General features: G+C 53.0%; 1 protein-coding gene across 2 annotated transcripts in view; it reads right to left on the bottom strand.

Annotated features, from left to right (window-relative positions):
- The window catches only part of COQ8A (coenzyme Q8A), a 37,040-nt gene extending 28,333 nt beyond the window's left edge, over positions 1-8,707 (bottom strand). Inside the window, exons 1-2 of one of the 2 annotated variants that reach the window (XM_036453672.2) lie at positions 8,586-8,699; positions 7,950-7,958 (exon numbers count right to left, since the gene is read on the bottom strand). The gene's annotated coding sequence lies outside the window, so the exon portion shown is untranslated. Of the gene's footprint in view, positions 1-7,949; positions 7,959-8,579 lie in introns of both variants that reach the window. The other variant, XM_045587153.1, reaches the window with a different exon arrangement.
- Between the last annotated feature and the right edge of the window lie 10,481 nt (positions 8,708-19,188).

Below are 19,188 nucleotides of genomic sequence, written 5' to 3' on the forward strand. Positions count from 1 at the left end.
TCTGGGGGAGTGAGGGGTGTCAGATGCCAACTTCCTTTACATCTCTACTCCCTCCTTCTTCCATTCAGGAGACTCACAGCCATATTCTTGCCTTTCCCTAAACTAACAAATGCCACTGTCGGTCCATAGGTTCAGTCTGAGTAGATATAAATCCATCCACCATCTAACCCACTTTTCATTGGTGCACTTCCTCTGTGTCCCTAACAAGAGCCCCCTGCGAGGCAAGCACAGGTGTGTGCGTGGGGAGCTGAGGTTAGGGTCAGAGGGAGAGGCCCCAGCACACAGCGCTGTGGCTTCTGCCCTCAGTCCCACAGAGGGCCCGACTGCAGGGCATGAAGACTGCCTGGTGAGCCACAGAGCCAGCCTGTCTTCCCTGTCCACACACAGACACCCCCCCCAACACACACACACACACACACACACACACACACACGTCTGAAATCATAGTCCTTGGATGACCCAGATGGGATAAAGTTAAAGATCTTCAAATAAGGCGAGTATCCATGTGGGCCCAATGTAATCACAGGGTCCGTATGAGAGGTTAGAAGATCAGAATCAGAAGACGTGAGAGCCCTAACCGGTTTGGCTCAGTGGATAGAGCATTAGCCTGCGAACTGAAAAGTCCCACGTTTGATTCCGGTCAAGGGCATATGCCTGGTTTGCAGGCTCCATCCCCAGTGGGGGGAGTGCAGGAGGCAGCCAATCAATAATTCTCCCTCATCATTGATGTTTCTATCTCTCTCCCTCTCCCTTCCTCTCTGAAATCAATAAAAATATACTTTAAAAAAAAATGAAGACATGAGAGAAGCAGGTTAGAAGAAGGGGTACAGGTTACCCCCAGAAAAAAAAACTAGCCTTGCTGACACCTGGATTTTAGCCCAGGGAGACCCAGGCAGACTTCTGATCTACAAACTGTAAAATAGCAAACCTGTGGCTGTTTAAACCACCAGGCTAAGGATAATTTGTTATAGCAGCAACTGGAAACAAATACAGTGGCTATTTTTTAAAAGGCAAATCATTGGGTTGGAAGAGGGGCTACTTCCTGAAATAATTTCCAGATCATTCTTCTAAAATAACTTGGTTTGGTCACCACCACCATCCCCAAACAGTACTGACTGCCAACCCAGTGCCAGGCACTGTGAGGTGCTAGAATGCCCATGGTCAGCTCACAACACATTCTTGTTCTTGACGACAGAGCCGGCTGGCTTTCAGTATAAATATGCCTCCTGCTTCTGCAGCCTCTTTCTCAAGTTCAGTTCAACATTCACACCACTGCTGAGCACTTATGGCTGAGCACTGCTGAGCACTGCCAGGCTGTGCCACAATGTCCAGGTAAGAGCTGCTACCCTGAAAAGACCAGCTCATTCGTTTTTTACATTCTTAACTTTTCAAAACACGCTCACTTCAGATCTAATAGCTGAATGCAATAGTGTTAATGACATGAACAACTACCATGTATTATTAGTGTGTGTGCCTATCACTTTATATCACTCCTAATCCTACAACAACCCTATGAGGTATTATTGTCCCCAGCTGCTGAGGAGATAAAGCAGCCAGGGGAAGAAATGCCCTCTAAGCCCCAAAGTCAGGTGCTGGCCTATCCCTGCCTGTCTGATTCCAGGCTCAAGTCCTTACCTCTTATCGCCCAGGCAGCTAAGAGATAAGAAACCTGCCCCAGGTCAATAACATTTTTTAAAATAAATAGTCACTCTCCCGGAGATTGCAGAGAATTATGAGTCATAAAAACCCTGGCGCTGGCCGGGCTCTCACAGGCCATCTGCCTCACTCCCCCTGTGGAGAGCTCCTCGGCTACAGGCTCCTAGAGAGAGCGGAAGCCTCTGCCCAACTCTACATGCCCCAGGGCCTGGCACTGTGCTCGTCCACACCAGGAGCTTAGACCCATTTGCACCCAGGTGCTCCCTAGCTTTCCAAGCTCCTCCACCTAGCGCCCAGAACCAGAGACCCGGGGAGCCGAGCGTCAGGGAACTGTTCTCTCTATGAAGAGCCACGGACAGCAGCAGCAGCAGCCTCCTGGTTTACGAGGTGGGGGCAGGAGAGAAGGAATGGACGAAGAGTGACCGTCACAGGAGCAGGGCCAGGTCAGTTCCCAGTCTGCTGGCCGTGCTCACTCAGGCATTAGGATTTGGGGGGGGGGGGGGGGCACAGGTTGAGGAACCTCTACTGTTTCCTCTACTTCTCTCCACTCCTTGCTTGTAAGAGGACTGAGAGGGGGGGAAGATAGCAGGCCTGCCCCTTTAACAGTGACCTGCATGCAGGCTTGAACAGCAAACAGCAGACCTGACGGTGGTAAAAGCCCAGCCTTTTCGCTTTACCGAATGTTGGCTGTAAACACGTTAGAAAGCAAGAGCCACACACCCTTTTTAATCTTAGAAAGATATAAAATATTTGCTCCGGCACCTGTCAAACAGTAACCACCTGCCATCACCGACAATCTCTCTTACCTTCACCCTCCTGTGAGCCAGGACTGGCGCCGGAGAGAAAGGTGCCCGGCAGAGAGCAAACACTTGGACGTAAAGACCCTGTGTGAGCAGTCCCAGGCCCTCTCATCCAGCCCAGCAGATGGCAGGAATGCGGCCACCAGGCCCTGAGTTCCCAGACAGTGTGAGGAGTGTGATGAGGCTGCTGGACGGACAGCAAGGCGGGGTGCCCAGCCCACTCCCAGCCCCCGCTGGGCAACAGGCACAAGGGCCCTCAGGCACACCAGTTCTCCCCTCTGGGCCTGCACTTCCTCATTTCCTCATGTGAAATGAGGCCACTGACCAGGTGACCACCAGTTCCCAGAGGTTAGGATCCATCCCTCATCCCTCAGTGCAGGCTGACAAAGAAAGCACAGCACGGAGATTTAACGGGGTCTAGAAATAATGGTGCTCAAAAGAACCAAGTACTGACCCTTCTAGACACTCCATGAAAATAGCAAATCGGGGGGCAGACGCTGCTTCCCTGGGGGGAAGGTGGAGCTCACAGGGCAGCTCCCAGGAACAGGCCTCTGGGGCCTCCAGTGCGATGGTGCAGAGCAGTGAGCAAGGAGGGGGCTGGCCCTTCTCACACAGCCAGGAATACATCCCTCCTCTCCACACTCACTCTCTCACTCACCCAACTCCCTCCCCGCTAGGGACAACCAGCTAGGGACAACCAGCTCCTCGGAGGCTGGCAGGAGCGGGACCTCTCAGGCACCAAACGCTGGATACCAACCAATCTGCTTTCTCTTCAAGCTCCACCCAGCCCCCTCACACCAATCAGAGAGCCTCACTCCCTCCAGAGCCCCAGAGCCGTCCTGTTTCCCTCCAAAACAGAGGCAGCCAGATGTGAGCACCTCAAACCTTGGCCTACATCTCAGACCGCCCTCAGCCCTGCCTCCCCTTTCCTACCTCCTCCCCACCCTGCCGGCACCTCCTCCCTCCTCCATAGGACCCTGCCCTCCCCCGGTTTTTCTTTTCCTCCATCTCTCCTTCCACAACATCCTCCACCTCCAGCCCACAACCTTCTCCTAGTGTTCCCACACCAAACATGTTTCTCCTCAGCCTTATCCTGGCCCACATCTCCCAGGGAGAGAGTGCACTCCCATCTTTCCTTCTCCCCAGCACACGCTGTCTGGCCCCACCCCATGCCCTCCTCATGACACAACTGCCGCCTGAGAGCTCACTGCACCTGAGCCACCCCAACACTACCCTAAAACCCTCCACCTGGGCCCCACGATTCTCTCTCACCCCCTCCTCTGGGACTCCTTCTTCAGTCCCTCTTCTTGAGCCTCCTGCAGAGTCCCCAGGCCTGGTCTGACCCCATCCTCCCTGCTCAGCTACACTGTCCCCGGGCTGCTCCATGGGTGGGTAGCGAGACTCCCCCAAGGCTATGCACCCCTGCTCTCAGGCCAAGCAGGCCATCTCAAACACTGAGCCAATTAATTCTGGGACAAACCCTGTTTATGCACACATCACATCACCCCTCAAAATCCCACAGGCACCCATAAGGGGCCCAGGAGAATGTGGGGGTTGAGGAAATGTTCTATGCCTTGATGTGGTGATGGTTATGTGATACATGCACTTGTCAAACTGCAGAACCTTACAATAGATAGGGTGACTTTATCGTACGCAATGATATCTTAGTAAAATAAGATGGAGGAAAACCCCACAGCCACCTCAACCCCTACATTTCTAAAACCAACATCACCATTTCCCCCAGACCAGCTCTTCCTCCTCCTGCACCTCTGTCTTCAGCAGCGACACCACCCATACACACCCGAAGGCTCCTCCTCCCAACTAGACATCTCAGGGGTGGCCAGCCAGTCAGTGTGGAAAGTCTACCTGCACAGACTTATATGCTCTGGAATCTGTGCTGGCATTCCACCTCCCCCACCCGCCCCTGGGCCTCAGGCCACCCTCCCTTCTCACCAAGCACCACCCGGCTCCTTCCCTGCCCATCCTTCAGCCCTCTGCACACACCTGCAGGCCCCAGTGCCTTCCCCACAGCAATGCCTACCAAGTAGGCCAGGCCTCTGCCCCTGCTTCTCTCCCATGGAAGCCTCACTCTGCCGTCCGCTCCAGCTCCCAGCCTCCCAGTGGGAAGCTGCTTTCCCAGCCCTTGCCCATCAATCAGCACCCACTCCACCTGGGTTCCCACAGCTGAGAGGCTAAGGGTCCTTGCAGTCTGCCCTACACCCGCCATCGCCCCGGCCCACAGTGCACCAAAGCCCTCCAGGCTGAGCCGGACGGGCAGTGAGTTGTAGGAGCTGGCCTGCACTGAACTGCCAGCTAACAGTGACCAGGAGCACCATGCCAAGCCCTCCTGACCCCACTGCCCAGATAAAGGTAGCAGGAGCACAGCTGGCAGCAATGCTGCTCAGACTGGCCTAAACTCCTAAGGGCACACCCCACAGGCTGCTTCACCCCAGTGCTCCCCTAGCCCAGCCCCCTACTGCTCCCCTCACACTCCCTACCCTTCAGCCAGCATGCGCTCACCCCCATCCCGGCTCTCACCTACCCCACTGCCTCTGTTCATAGATCCTGCTGCCTAGACCAGTGCTACTCAGCACTGTCATCCTCGGTCACAGGAATAAGCACTTAGAAACTTTAGTACTGCCATGCAGTTCTTCCTGCGTCTTGCAAAAGCATTGATCTGCAACCAATGGGGTGGGGGAGGATGGGGGGGAATAAAACCTGTTCCTTTACCACGGAGTCTGGGAAGCACTGGCCCCTTACTCCCATCCCCACCTTCCGCCTCTTCCTACTGCTCACCCTCAGGGGCCAGCTACCATGCCTTCTCCTTCAAGAAGCCTTTGCCGCCCCAGCCAGTTTGGCTCAGTGAACAGAGTGTCGGCCTGCGGACCAAAGAGCCCTGGGTTCGACTCCGCTCAAGGGCATATACCTCGATTGTAGGCTCTTCCCCGGCCTGACCAGAGGCAACCAATTGGTGTGTTTCTCCCACATCGATATTTCTCTGTCTTTCCCTCTCTCTTCCACTCTCTCTAAAAATCAATGGAAAAATATCCTCAGGTGAGGATTAGAATAAATAATGTTTTAAAAGAAGCCTTTGCAGTGTCCATCAGAAGTGTCTGACCCAGAGTCCCTCGTCCAAACCACACGGAGGGTAGTGAGGTGGTAGCTGCACACCCCTTACTACAACTGCCTGGGGTCAGGGACCGAGTCTTACTCACTTTTCTACCCACTGCCGTGCTTAGGCAGCTAATCAGCTGATATTTGTCCAGCGAGGAGAAAACAGCCAGATCCGCCCACCATCTCAGAGTGGAGGGGCACTGACCCGCAGGGCACACGGGGTTTTTCAGGTTTCTGGCCTCTTCCCCCGCCCGATGGGAATGGGAGGATTGTTGTTTTTAATGCAAGTCGATGGCTCCTGAGATAAGAACTTGGCCACTATTCAATTTCAACAGATTCTCCAGTGCCCTGAAATGGCAATTTGAATGATAACATCACATGCACACGCTAAAAATAAATCACACCCAAGTATGAAGAGCAAAGAGAGGTATTCAGAGTTATTTCCAACTTTCAATATTCTGGGGGACCCTGACCTCAAAACCAAGGGACCAGGGCTCGGGAGCCTGAACTCACACAACAAACCAGATGCTGGTGGACAGGCCAATGGACACCACTCGAGTTTGCAGCCTGTGGAGAGATGCCCCCCTCAGATCGCTCAGCACTAGCAGCCCCCACCCTCCCCCAGGTGCCACTGAATGCAGGATCCAGACCTCACATTCCCCCTACATGGACTCTCCTTCCCAGACTCCCCAGCTCCCGCTGCTGTTCAGCAGGAATGCCGGAACTATTTCCAGACAACACTGTCAGATCAGGACGACTCTCTACCTAAATACCCGTCTAATTCTGCACACAGCTCTTGTTTCAACCAACGAAGATAATGACTCAGTGTCCGTGGCTCCTGACGGAAAATTAACCCGCTAAGTTTGGAGCTTCCCAATATTAGACTTCTTTAAACTTATTTTTGAGAAAGGAGAAGACGTGAACTCCCTGTCTAGATTCTTCTCCGTAAGCAATGAAGGGTAAGAGAGACCCCCTAACTAACTAAGGAGTGTTATGGGAAAATCCTAATACAGCCCCACAGGTTGATTAACAAGAAAGGGAATTCCGAGTTATACACTTGGGACGTTTTTCTCCTCTCTGTACAAGTGAAAAACAATAATCACTTGTTTTTCAGCCTTTTCTACATACCATCCATTTAGGACTCAGAAATTTGGGGCATAAATTCTGGCTTATACTGAAGGCAAAATCTAGACTCCGAATTAAAGTGTCTTTCTCTGCATGAAAAGAAATGGCTCAGTCTTTGTCACGGACGCTTCAATCAAACTATACCAGAACCGCACAAATTACACAGGTGTCCATGCCGCACGGCTGCACGCCAGGTGGCCGGTCCCAGGAAGGTGGCTGGTCCCAGGGAGGGGCGCACGGCACATTTACAGAGACCCACACAAGGGTATGTCTGAATGCAGCCAGACCCTTCCTCCCTGCAGAGGCAGCCTGACCCCCGCCCTCATTACAAGACACAAGGGACGTCTTCCTAAAGAGTGAGGGTGAGCAAAGCATCGCAGGGGAGAAGCCACCGGAGGATCCGTGACCGTTCGGTATTTAAAAGGGCCCCTCGGTTATTTCACACGCACATCTCCAGGCTTGCAAAATCCCGAGACTGAAACCACCGTCTTCCCCTGTGTGTGCACACCGACCGGCCAGCCACTGCCACGCATGCAGCAGGCACAGCAGAAGCCCAGGGTTTCTACCTCCCAGGAGCCCAGCCGGGTCCCCTTTTAGCCCGCCTCCTGCCTCCGATGTTTAGGGAGAGGGCACACCAGCCTGGTCCTGCACCTCTCAGCCACTCCGGCAGGTCCCAGGCGGCCTCTGGAACGCTGGGATACTCTTTTAGCCTCTTACCTCACTGGTTCTGCACGGAGGGCGATGCTGTCCTCTCGGGCTATTCTGGGCTGTCACAGCCAGTATGTGGGTGACAGGGGACGCCCAGTACCTAACAGGCACGGGCCGGGGCCGCCGCTGCGCGTCCTACAATGCTCACGGGTCACCTCCCCTCTCAGAGACATCCGGCCCGAAATGTCAACAGTCTGGGGGAGGAGAAGCCCTGCCTGGCCTCAGGTGGCGCACAGGGATGGCTCATCAACTTCTTCTGCTTGCCTGAGGCCATGCCAAACACTACCACCACCCTGCACCGCCAGCACCGCCCGCCAGGCTGGACACAATGCCTGCGGCTCCCCCGAACCACCAGCCTGCCCCCACCCCCGCGGGACAACTGGCCCCTGGCACGGTGCCCGCTCCCAGCCTCTGGCACCAGGTGCGCCTGGCATGCCCAGCTCCTTGGTCTGCGGCCACGCACGGCCCTGGCCCACCCTCAGGAGCCTGACCTCTCTCACCCGGACGGACGGACGGACGGACGGACAGGCCCGGCCCCGCTCCTGCCCCGAGGCACCTGGGAGCACCGGCCTGGGCCGGGCGGAGCGGCGGGAGGCGGGGGGAAGGCCACTAAGCCCACACCACGCGCAAGGCCCCGGATGGCGCGAGCAGCCGGAGGAAGGACCCACAAAGGGGCGCGGGAGGAAGGGCCCCCCTTTCCCCGAGTCACCCCCAAACCCCGCCTGGGAGCCCTCAGCGGGCCGGGGCCAGGAGAGGAGCGGCTCCGGCACCGACCTGCGGCCGGGGCCGGTCACAGCCGCCGAACCGGGGCCCGGGGTCCGGGAGGGAGGAGAGAGCTCGTCGCGAGGAACGGGGGGGGCGGGAGAGCTGCTCGGAGACAAAGAGCCGCGCGGGCAGCTGCTCGGCGAGCGGCTCGGCGCGTCCCCGGCGCCGGCTCCCGCCGCTCCGCCCGCCCCTCCCGGAGCGGCCCGCGGGCTGAGGGGCGCGGGGGGCGCTGACCACAGGGGCCCCCGCACCCTGAGGGCGAGCCCGGCCGCGCGGCCAGTGAGGCTCGCACAAGGGAAAGCGCGCGACCCCCTGAGGAGGAGCCAGGACGGCCCCGGCGGCCACAGCCCGGCGCGGCCGCGGGCTCCCGGCGCGGCGTGCAGCTCGCGGCGGCGGCGGCGGCATCCTTACCCCGGAGGACGCGGGCCGCGGTCACCTTCGCGCCGCCTCCGCGCAGCAGCTCGGCCGGCACCTGGCGCCCGGATCTGTTTACGGCTCCCCGCGCGCCGGAGACCAGCGCCGACCGCCCCGGGAAGCCCCGCCCCCGGGCCGCTCCCATTGGCTGCGCCGCCGCCGCCGCCGCACGCCGCGCACAGCGGAGGAGCGTGCTCGAGCCGTGCACTGGGCTTGCGGCCAATCACAATCGAGGGCGGAACGAGGGCAGCCAATGGGAGGCCTCTCGGCGCGCGGGGGCCCTCTCTTCTCTCAGCTGCCCTTTCCCCCAGTTGGAAGCCGGGCGCCGGGCCGAGCGGTGGGGCCGGCGAGCAGCCCTTCCCGGCGGCGAGGTCCCGGCCGAGGCCGCGGTGGGAGCCTGCTGCCGCCGCCTGCTCGCCGGGAGGCGGTGGGCAGAGGAGACGGACCGTAGAGAACGCGATTCAGGACGGCGAGGCCTGCGCTGCGCCCGCCCGAGGCGACACCACGCCCTCCCGGCTGTCCGGGCGCCCGGCCCCGCCTCTGTCCTTCCTCTCCGGCTAACCGTGTGGGCTGTTTGCGGGCGCGACCCCCAAAACTGACAGCCTGCGGCCCCAGGACGGGACCCCGAGGAGATGGCCGCACAGCAGGCAGCTCCCCCTGGGCTCGGAGGCCAGCTGCCCTGGCCGCTCCCGGGGGACCCGCCCCACGTGCGGGAGCAGGACCGCGCGGCCCATGCAACCCGGGGCGGGCCCCTCTGCAGTGAGATGGGCCCCAACCTCCTCCCTAACCAGAGATTTGAGGCCAGGGCCCAGGTCTGCCTGGCAACTTCCTCCCAGGCCATTCCCAAAGCCTGGTCTGCAGCTCCGTCCAAGGTTGGTAATGGAGCTGGTGGGGAAAAAAGAAAAATAAGGACAATGTAATGAGTTTTTCGTAAAACTTCAAGCCACAGGATTGCTCTTGCTTCTGAGACTTTTTATTGGGATTTACATTTAACGTTTTTGAAACTTGTTTATTTTAATCCTACCTAATAAAAGAGTAGTATGCAAATTAATCATTACTCTCCTACACCCACAAGCCATGCCCACCAGCCTATCAGAGCCAGTATGCAAATAAACCCCAACCAAGATGGCTACGGTCACAGAGCAAGAGAGAGGCTTGTGTTTCCCAGGCATTGGAGGAGGCCAGACTTTCCACCTGCCCTTGCCGGCCTAAGCCTCCACTCAAGGCTACAAAGTTTCAATTATAGAAGGTAATTACAAACAGAAATGGCGGCAGCCACAGAGCTGGAAAAAGCAGGAGGCTAGGGTTGCCCCTGGCAATGGAAGAAGCGAAGCTTTCGGTACACCCTGGCTGGCCCAGGCCTTCACTCCAGGCTACAAAGTTTCGATTATAGAAGATAAATAAATTCCAGATACCAGGGCCTCCGCTTGGGTCGCCAGGGGCATGGCCAGACTGCAAAACACAGGCCATCCCATGGCCCAAGGGAACCCCCAACCTGATCTAGGACACCCTTCAGAGCAAAACAGCTGACCCCCACCCATGCACCAGGCCTCTATCCTATCTAATAAAAGTGTAATATGCAGATTGACCATCTCTCCAACACACAAGATGGCTGTCCCCATGTGGTCAAAGATCCAGCCCCTATGTGGACACAAGATGGCCACCACAAGATGGCCAGCAGGGGAGGGCAGTTGAGAGGGACCAGGCCTGCAATGGAGGGCAATTGGAGGCAATCAACCCTGCAGGGGAGGGCAGTTAGGTCGGCAGAGGAGGGAAGTTGGGGCAAACAGGCTGGCAGGGGAGCAGTTAGACATCAATCCTGCATGGGAGTGGTTAGGGGGTGATCAGGCTGGCAGGCAGAAGCGATTAGGGGCAATCAGGAAGGCAGATAGGCTAGCATTTGGGAGCCGGCAGTCCTGAACTATGAGAGGAATGTCCAACTGCCCATTTAGGCCAGATCCAGGTGGGATAGTTGACCTAAATGGGCAGTCGGACATCCCTCGAGGGGTCCCAGACTGGAGAGGGTGCAGGCTGGGCTGAGGGACACCCCCTGCCCCTATGCACGAATTTCGTGCACCGAGCCTCTACTATTATTAGAAAAATGAAAAGCCCTTTTATGTTGATGCTTGAAATGGAGGAGGCAGGAGTTTATTATATAGGCACACCTCCCAGGTGTCTGCTTCCAGATCACTGCAATAGAGCAAATACCACAATAAAGCGAGTCATGTGACTATTTTTTGTTTCCTCGTGCAGATAAGTTATACTTACCCTAAGCATGTAACATTATATTTTAAGTTGTTTTTTCTGAAACATTAATGTTTATTGCATGTACATGGCTAATTATTTTGTATCTATGACCTGGTAATAGATTTATTTTTTATATCGTAAAAAAATAAAGGAGAAAAAAAGAACACTTTATTGCCAAAAATGCTACCCATCATCTGAACCTCCAGCGCTCATATTTGCTGGCGCAGGGTCTCGCCTCCATGTTGACGGCTGCTGAAGGTTGGGGTGGCCATGAGCATTTCTTAAAATAAGGCAACAGTGGGGTTTGCTGCATCGGTTGACTTTCACAAACGATTTCTCTGTAGCTTGTGATGCTGCTTGCTGGCACTTACCCACAGGAGAGCTTTTTTCAGAATGGAAGTCAGTCCCCTCACACGGCCACTGCTTTGTCAACTAAGTTTGTGTAACATTCTAAGCTAGGGGTGTCGAACTCAATCAGAGAAGGGGCCAAAATCTAAAATCCAGCCTATATCGCGGGCCAAATGGTTTACTGAACAGTCATAAACTGTCATTGTGATGGAAACACAGTGGAGTGCAGTGATGACAGCGCGGTGCGGGCCACATTGCAAGGCCTGGCGGGACGGATTTGGCCCGCGGGCCGTGTGTTTGACACATGTGCTCTAAGCCCTTGGTTGTCATTGCACCTGTCTCCACAGCCCCTTCACCGGAGTAGGCACCACCTCAAGAAACGCTTCCTTTGCTCGTCCGTAAGAAGCAGCTCTCCAGCCATTACAATGCTGTATGAGAGTGAAGCAGTTCAGTCCCCAGGCTCTGCTTCTGGCCTCACTGTCTTGCTGTTTCCACTTCCTCCACCGAAGCTTGAGCCCCTCGGAGGCGTCAACATGGGTTGGAGCCAACCTCTTCCAAACTCCTGTTAATACTGACATTTTGCAAAGCGGGGGTGGGAGAAATGGACATTTGTAATACTGTCAACAATGAAGTTTTAAAAATGATAGCTGTGCCGAAACCGGTTTGGCTTAGTGGATAGAGCGTCGTCCTGCAGATTGAAAGGTCCTGGGTTCGATTCCAGTCAAGGGCATGCTCCTTGGTTGCAGGCACATCCCCAGTAGGGAGTGTGCAAGAGGCAGCTGATCGATGATTCTCTTTCATCGATGTTTCTAACTCTCTATCCCTCTCTCTTCCTCTCTGTAATAAATCAATAAAACATATATTTTTTAAAATGACAGCTGCAAGAGCGGATATATCAGATTTTCAGTTAAAATGTAAGTAAAAGATAGTAAAACTAAATGACATGTACTTAACCAGCACCATTCATAAGCTTCGTATGACTTTAATGTAACTTCTACCATTTTATGCTTGTTTGGGGGGCAAAGGTAATATACAATCATTAAAATAAAGAAGATTCGGAAAGGAGAAAAAAGTTGACATTTTGACCTCTTCCCATGAATCATGAATGTTTTTAATGGCATCTGGAATGGGGAATCCTTTCCAGAAGATTTTCAATTTGCTCGATGCAAGGTCACCCCAAACATTGTTTTTGAAAACGCAGTTACTGCAAAGCGCAGCGCTGTGAGGCGCATGAGCCCTGGCCGGGCGGCTCCTTCGGCGGGAGCATCGATCCCAAAGATGGCAGATTCCATTGCTGGTCGGGGCACTTACCCAGGCTTCAGTCAGTGTCCAGGCCGGAGGCATCGAATGGACGTTTCTCTCCCTCTTTCTAAAAATCAATTATAGCCAAAACCGGCTTGGCTCAGTGGATAGAGCGTCGGCCTGCAGACCGAAAGGTCCCAGGTTCGATTCCGGTCAAGGGCATGTACCTTGATTATGGGCACATCCCCAGTGGAAAGTGTGCAGGAGGCAGCTGGTCGATGTTTCTAACTCTCTATCCCTCTCTCTTCCTCTCTGTAAAAAAATAAATAAAATATATTTTAAAAAATAAAATAAAAAATAAAAATCAATTATATATCCATATATCTATATATCCATATATATATCTATCCTCGGGTGAGGAGTTAAGAAAAAAGCAGGATGAGCTGAGACTGGTTTGGCTCAGTGGATAGAGCGTCAGCCTGCGCACTTAAAGGTCCCAGGTTCAATTCCAGTCAAGGGCATGTACCGTGGTTGTGGGCACATCCCCAGTAGGGGGTGTGCAGGAGGCAGCTGATTGATGTCTCTCTCTCATTGATGTTTCTAACTCTCTATCCCTCTTCTTTCTTCTCTGTAAAAAAAAAAAATCAATAAAATATATTTTTTAAAAAAAAGAAAGAAAGAAAGAAAAAAGGATGGAACGAGTATGCCTGTGCTGCTTTAAGTACGTGAGTTTCCCTGCCGCCTTCACGGGCCACTGTGTGGGGAATTCTGGATTAGGTAATCGCTAGCGTTCCCCTTCTGCTAAAACATTTTCCTAATTTTAAAAACGTTTGAACATTTTAACTAGTTGATCTTCACCTCTCTCTAGGTAATACATTCACATCACTTTTTAAAAACCAATTTTTAAAAGGTTTGCAGTGGCCCTAACTTGTTTGTTTCAGTGGATGGAGCCTCGGCCTGCGGACTGAAAGGTCCCAGGTTCAATTCCGGTCAAGGGCATGTGCCTTGGATGTGCAGGAGGTGGCTGATCGATGTTTCTCTCTCATCAGTGTTTCTGATTCTCTGTTTCTCTCTCTTTTTCTCTATATAAATCAAAATATATTTTTTAAATAAAAATAAATGAAATAAAAGGTTTGCAGTGAAGTCTTTCCCTATTTCATATCTCTCCTACCCACTTCCCAACCCCAAGGCCCCACTCCCTCCCCCACAATGTAACAGTTGGCCAGCTTCTTGTCTCTTTTCAAAGTCCCTTCAGATAAGCAAACGCACACACACACTCATATTTTACAGAAACAGTCACTCCGTACACTTTGTCCTGGTTTTTTTTTTTTTCATTTAGTGACATAGCTTGGAACTCCTTTCCAAATTTGTACATAGAGAGTCCTCATTCTTTTTTCTGTTCTTTTTTTTCTTCAGGATTATATCATGTGAATAAATCATAAGTTATTCAGCCAGTCTTCCCTCGATGGTCATGAGGACTGTTTTGATTCTTTTGCTGTTCAAACAGAGCTGCGGTGAACAATCCTGTTTGTTTTCCACACGTGACTGATTGATTGGACGAAGGCGAGGCTGGGCCGGTGCCCAGAGAGAACAGCACAGCGTGGAGCTCATACTGTCTGCCCTGCTCAGTGGCCTGATTCGTCACACACCCCCAAAACCCCAGTGGGGAGAACTAGGTCACTTTCAGAGCTCCTCACAGGCCAGACTCTGAGGAGGTCTCCAGACTCAGGAAATCAGACCCAGTTCTACTGAGAGAATGACTTCAAGGAATTCCGCAGCCAGTTCAGCCAAGGCCAGACTAATGACTGCAATTATTATAGCCCGCTTCACAATTAGGAGTGACTAAGGGCAGTAAAAGGAGCCAGCTCCCCCGGCTGCCACCCGGCTTAGCCCGTCAACAATGTCTGCTCCTCGCTCTCCACTCCCTCCCCATGCTTACAGCTCGTCTGCCTGCGCATTGGGGTGTTATTTATTGTTTTCAGATTAATTTCTTTTCAACATGCTGCAGCCTATTGAAATTGGCCACGTTTACCAAATCATTGGCTTAACTCTCCTATTTTTCAATTGAGATATAGTTTATTTGCAGTTAAGTGCACAGATCTTAAGTCTATCGTTCAGTTCATAGGCTTGACAAATGAATAGATCATATAACCAACACCTCAATTAAAATATAGAACATTTTTAAAAAAATAAATTTTATTGATTTTTTTTTACAGAGAGGAAGGGAGAGGAATAGAGTTAGAAACATCAATCAGCTGCCTCCTGCACACCCCCTACTGGGGATGTGCCCCCAACCAAGGTACATGCCCTTGACTGGAATCAAACCTGGAACCGTTCAGTCCGCAGGCCGAATGGTGGGCGCTCTATCCGCTGAGCCAAACCGGTCAGGGTTAGAACAGTTTTTTCCCTCTAAAAAGTTACATTACGCCAAAACCGGTTTGGCTCAGTGGATAGAGCATTAGCCTGCGGACTGAAAGGTCCCGGGTTCGATTCTGGTCAAGGGCATGTACCTTGGTTGCGGGCACATTTCCAGTAGGGGGTGTGTAAGAGGCAGCTGATCGATGATGATTCTCATCAATGTTTCTAACTGTCTCTCTTCCTCTCTGTAAAAAAAAATCAATAAAATATATTTTAAAAATAAAATAAAAAGTTCCATTATGTCCCTCTTTCTAATCACCCCCCACCTTGCCCTAGGCAACTGATCGAAGTTGATTTTGTCCAGGAGAGAGAACTGATTACATGACACAAAGTGGGAAGCAGCACGCTCTACGTGGAAAATGAGTACATAATTCATGGTCTTGTCCTTAAATTCTCAAGTGGAAAGACATCAGTAACTGAATACATATCTTACTTCGCTCTCTCTCATAGAGCCGCTGTACACGTTTATAGAACATCTTTTTTATTCACTTAAATTTACGAGCACTTTCCAAGTTTGGGCCCCAAACCTGTAAACAAGAGAAGCAGCACACACACTGAGGCTGGGAACCCTGGCTGAGCCTGTTTGCACGTCAGTCTCTTGCTCCCTTTCCTTCTGAGATGTCCAGAAACAGGGCTGCGGGGGTGCGGCTGCAAAGGGGACTTTGGAAAAGAGGGGAGCCCTGTGCCCCCCAAAGAAAGAGCCCTCTGCAGCAGGATAGGGTCCAGGCAGGCAGGGAGCTGCGAGGAAAAGGAGCTCACTTGCAGGGAAGGACAGACCGAAGGCACACACAGACTCCGCTTGCCCTTGACCAAGCAAGTTCAAAGTCACTGTGAACTTTCAGTAAGAGTTCACGGAGGGCCTGCTCCCCGGGGAAAATGGGCCGTTTCTATTGTAGAAGAGACTGAGAAGCTGGAAGGCAGGATGGCCCAATGGTGACTGGACTTCGGGCTTTCTGTTCCTTGTGCCAAGACATTTCCCATCATTCCCACCCAAGGACCCCAGGGCTGTGTGTGGAGGGGCGAGGGTGCGAGGGGGGCCAGTCCCAGGTCGCTGTGTTGTCATGGGGAGGGTGCCTCCTGGTGCCGTGGACCCCAGGGGAGGACCGAGGACAGGAGTCCTGCTTCCCCAAGGAGCCCCGGCTACCTCTCACCCAGAGCGCCGGCAGAGCTGGGAGCTGACCTGCCCAGCGCTGAGATCACGGCCAGTCACCAGGGATGAACTGTGCTCCGAGCTCCAAGCGGCCATTGTGGGATCGTCCTTTCTGAGGAGCCACAGAGTCCTGGGCTTGCATGGCCACCAGACTGACCAGAGGCAGTGGTCCTGCTTGCATGGGAGAGTCAGACAAGCCCACCTTCACTTTGAACTGTGCACGCCTCTGGGTTTGGGGACAATGAGTGAGAAAGATACTGAACTTCCTGTTAACCAGACCAAAGGGGAGTGAAACCAGTTTCCTCTAGGGGAGAAAATCCCAAAAGACAGGATCACCTTTGTATCCTAACGGGGTGGGACCACTCATCCTACGGACTCAGGTATTCCCGAACTCCGAGATACCTGTGCACGGGGGTAGCATTTCCTGCCTTGGCAACGACTTCTAGAACTTGTGCTCCAGCTAACCTGGCTGCCACCTTCCTCCGAGTCCTCTGGGCGTCCGGCCTCTAGGGGCCCCCTTACCATCTGCAATCATTCAAGCCCCACTCATTCCTTAAGACTGAATTCCAGCCGAAACCCGTTTGGCTCAGTGGATAGAGCATCAGCCTGTAGACTGAGAGGTCCCGGGTTCGATTCGGTCAAGGGCATGTACCTGGGTTGCGAGCACATCCCCAAGTAGGAGGTGTGCATTGTGGGTTCACACACCTGCACGTGTGCATGCAACACACAGACACACGACCTGAATCTTACTAGGGAGAGGGGCAAACACACACACACACACCTCCAGTTCCTGAGGGGTTGTAACATCTATTTTACAAAATTACACATTTTAAAGCTTTTTATAACTATTACCAAGACGTGGAACTGAGGTTTTTGGGTAACTTTTCATTGATTTCCATATTAAAGAGTGACTTTGCAATTTTAACCTGAATTCTTAAGAATATCCCAGACACTAGCAACTACAATAAACTAGAGGCCCAGTGCATGAAATTCACTGCACTTGGGGATGGGTGTGGTCCCTCAGGCCTCTTGTAGTCTGGGAGTCCTCAGGGGATGTCTGACTGCCAGTGGGGACCGGGCCTAAGCTGGCAGTTGGACATCCTTAGAGCTGCCACAGAAGCAAGAGAGGCTCCTGCCACTGCCTTTGTGCTCCCCAGCCATGAGCCCAGCTTCTGGCTGAGCGCTCCCCCTGTGGGAGCTCACTGACCACCAGGGTATAGCTCAAGCATTGAACATCTGCCCCCTGGTGGTCAGTGCACGTCATAGCAACCAGTCATTCCCCCGTTCCATCAATTTGCATATTAGCCTTTTATTATATAGGATCATTTGTTTTCCTTTTAAGAAAATAAGACTAGACTTCAGGTGGGGAGCATACAATAGAGTACACAGATATTGCATTATAAAGTTAGTTATATCCCTGAAGTGTTTTTTGTTATTAGCCAATGTTATCCCCATAAATTTAATTTAAAAATTAACCTAGCCGAAACCGGTTTGGCTCAGTGGATAGAGCATCAGCCTGCGGACTGAATGGTCCCAGGTTTGATTCGATTCTGGCCAAGGGCATGTACCTTGGTTGCGGGCACATCCTCAGTGGGGGGCTTGCAGGAGACAGCTGATCAATGTTTCTCTCTCATCGATGTTTCTGACTCTCTATCCCTTTCCCTTCCTCTCTGTAAAAAAATAAATAAAATAGCCAAGACCGGTTTGGCTCAATGGATAGAGCATCGGCTAGGGACTGAAGGGTCCCGGGTTCGATTCCGGTCAAGGGCATGAACCTTGGTTGCAGGCACATCTCCAGTGGGAGGTGCGCAAGAGGCAGCTGATCGATGTTTCTCTCTCGTCGATGTTTCTGACTCTCCCTTTCCCTTCCTCTCTGTACAAAATCAATAAAATATATTTTTTTAAAAAAATTCAATAAAATATATTTAAAAAAATAAAATAAAAATTACCATAGTGTGGTAATAAAAATTACCGTATGGTAATAAAAATTACCATACTCCTTTCACAGTGCCTAAAGTAGCAGAGCCAAATGGCTTTAGCGTGAGGTCTGTGTCCCAGCATTCTCCCCGGAAGGTGAGCTGGGTCCCGATGACGGGCAGGTGGCAGGGCCTTTCTCCCCGCCGGCCCCACGCCGTGACCTTTACACTCTGCTCCATCTTTTCCAACCTGCCTGTTTACTGGCGTTCTTGGCGAGCAGCCCTGCGCCTGTCCTCCAGGGGCCTCGCTCCTTGGGAGCCGGGACCACGTCCTGTGCCACTTTCGTAACCGGTGCCCTCCTGTGTGGCGCCCCGCGCGTCTCCGGAGCCGGGGGACAGACAGCCCGTGGAAATTTCCACGGCAGCTGCTCGGCCCCGCCCCCGCCCGCGGCCCGGCCTCCGAGGCCACCAGCCCAAGGACACAGGCCTGGCTCGGGGTCAGCTCCCGGGCTATTTATGACTTTTTATCTCAGGGTTTGCGCCTTGGCACTTTGCTCTCGGGAAACCTCCTTCCCTCCTCCCCGGTCAACACACACGTCCTTCTCCGGAGGAGGACAGGGGTCCGGTGAGCGCTCCTGTTCGCGCCCGCCTGAGGGCCCAGTCTCCCGCCTTCTTCTTCGTTTGGGGCCTACATCCTTAGAACTGAGGGAGAGGGAGAAGTTTCCAGACATGCCAAAGCTGAAGGAGTTAAATAAAATACAATTTAACATTACAACTACCGCCCTAACCCGTTTGGCTCAGAGGATAGAGCGTCGGCCTGTGGACTGAAAGGTCCCGGGTTCGATTCCGGTCAAGGGCATGTACCTGGGTTGCGGGCACATCCCCAGTAGGAGGTGTGCAGGAGGCAGCTGATCGATGTTTCTCTCTCATCGGTGTTTCTAACTCTCTATCCCTCTCCCTTTCTCTCTGTAAAAAAAAAAAAAAAAAAAAAAAAAAAAAAAAAAAAAAATCAATAAAATATATTTTAAAAAATTAAAATTACAACCACCATTTGACAATGCAGTTTTCAGTAATTCAGCTGCGGTGGCACTAGCCTCGTTTTAGGTGCTCCATAGCCGCCTGTGGCCAGTCGCCCCCACGATACACAGAACAGAGCACGTCTGTCGTCACAGAATGATCCACCGGAAAACCCTGGTTTAGGGGTCATGCTTGTCAGTTCACAGAGGCCAAAGGGGAGTCAGCCGCCCAGATGGCCACAGGGGCTGACATGATGGGCCAGCTCTGA

This window comes from Pipistrellus kuhlii, unplaced genomic scaffold, assembly GCF_014108245.1.
Source record: "Pipistrellus kuhlii isolate mPipKuh1 unplaced genomic scaffold, mPipKuh1.p scaffold_m20_p_25, whole genome shotgun sequence".
NCBI lineage: Eukaryota > Metazoa > Chordata > Mammalia > Chiroptera > Vespertilionidae > Pipistrellus > Pipistrellus kuhlii.